This window comes from Branchiostoma floridae, chromosome 9 (assembly GCF_000003815.2).
Source record: "Branchiostoma floridae strain S238N-H82 chromosome 9, Bfl_VNyyK, whole genome shotgun sequence".
In the NCBI taxonomy this organism is placed as follows: Eukaryota; Metazoa; Chordata; class Leptocardii; order Amphioxiformes; family Branchiostomatidae; genus Branchiostoma; species Branchiostoma floridae.
Window position 1 is genome coordinate 15,318,296 of NC_049987.1, and position 1,957 is coordinate 15,320,252.

The 1,957-nt window shown below is 41.2% G+C and overlaps 1 protein-coding gene across 1 annotated transcript in view; it reads left to right on the forward strand.

The window, feature by feature from the left end:
* LOC118423290 overlaps positions 1-1,957 on the forward strand; it is a 17,740-nt gene that overhangs the window by 3,658 nt on the left and 12,125 nt on the right. The window lies entirely within an intron of this gene.

Genomic DNA, 1,957 nt, shown 5'->3' on the forward strand with positions numbered 1-1,957 from the left:
TTTGAAGATCTATCTTGAATTGGCAACAATATGATATTGATAATAGATTTTTAAAAATAGATCTGATTTAGGTGTAGGTGCAAAACTGATGTTTACATCTAATCGATTTGGATTGCCATGATTATACGAAGTCAGCAAATATCTTAATGATTTCTTACCCTTTCAAGTTATCCAAGGCTCAGGTCAAGGATTGATCGGCAGATGTTCCATGTACCACATCACGAAATCGCCGCGAAATGCAGCTAGCCGTGCGGTGTCGTTGCAACACCCACGCGGTAGCCGTGTCTGGCATTTCGCCGTAAGAGATTTCGTGATGTTCCATGTTCGCCGCAAAATGTAGCTAGCCGTGCGGTGTCGTTGCGACACACTCGCCGTAGCCGTGTCAGGCATTTCGCCGTCTGAGATTTCGTGATGTCCCATGTAAGACATCACAATTTCACCGCGAAATGCAACTTACCGCGCGGGTTCGTTGCAACGCCTTCGCCGTGTCAGGCATTCCGCCGCAACCGTGTCGGGATCGTGAATGACATCACGTATTAAATCAACGCAAAATGCATATAGCCCCGCGGGCCCGTTTCAACACCAATAACATAGGAAGCGGACCGGCATCCAAGTTTCGCATGTAGGCAGTGTAGTTTTGTAGAAATCTTACACATTTCTACAATGGATCCTGTAGACATTTGTAGTGAAGTAGAAATCCTACATAATCCTACAGTCGTCACTGTAGACATTTGTAGAGAGGGACACAGGAAGCGGACCATCCAAGTTTTACATGTAGGCAGTGTAGTTTTGTAGAAATTCTACACATTTCTACAATGGTTCTTGTAGACATTTGTAGTGATGTAGAAATCCTACACAATTCTACAGTCGTTGCTGTAGATATTTGTAGAGAGGGACATAGGAAGCGGACCATCCAAGTTTCACATGTAGGCAGTGTAGTTTTGTAGAAATTCTACACATTTCTACAATGGTTCTTGTAGACATTTGTAGTGATGTAGAAATCCTACACATTTCTACACTTGTCACTGTAGATATTTGTAGAGAGGGACATAGGAAGCGGACCATCCAAGTTTCACATGTAGGCAGTGTAGTTTTGTAGAAATTCTACACATTTCTACAATGGTTCCTGTAGACATTTGTAGTGAAGTAGAAATCCTACATAATCCTACAGTCGTCACTGTATACATTTGTAGAGAGGGACACAGGAAGCGGACCTGGATCCAAGTTTTACATGTAGGCTGAGTGTAGTTTTGTAGAAATTCTACACATTTCTACAATGGTTCTTGTAGACATTTGTAGTGATGTAGAAATCCTACACAATTCTACAGTCGTCGCTGTAGATATTTGTAGAAAGGGACAAAGGAGGCGGACCATCCAAGTTTCACATGTAGGCAGTGTAGTTTTGTAGAAATTCTACACATTTCTACAATGGTTCCTGTAGACATTTGTAGTGAAGTAGAAATCCTACATAATCCTACAGTCGTCACTGTATACATTTGTAGAGAGGGACACAGGAAGCGGACCTGGATCCAAGTTTTACATGTAGGCTGAGTGTAGTTTTGTAGAAATTCTACACATTTCTACAATGGTTCTTGTAGACATTTGTAGTGATGTAGAAATCCTACACAATTCTACAGTCGTCGCTGTAGATATTTGTAGAAAGGGACAACGGAAGCGGACGATCCAAGTTTCACATGTAGGCAGTGTAGTTTTGTAGAAATTCTACACATTTCTACAATGGTTCTTGTAGACTTTTGTAGTGATGTAGAAGTCCTACATAATCCTACAATCGTCACTGTAGACATTTGTAGAGAGGGACACAGGAAGCGGACCATCCAAGTTTCACATGTAGGCAGTGTAGTTTTGTAGAAATTCTACACATTTCTACAATGGTTATTGTAGATATTTGTAGTGATGTAGAAATCCTACACATTTCTACACTTGTCACGTATTGAGA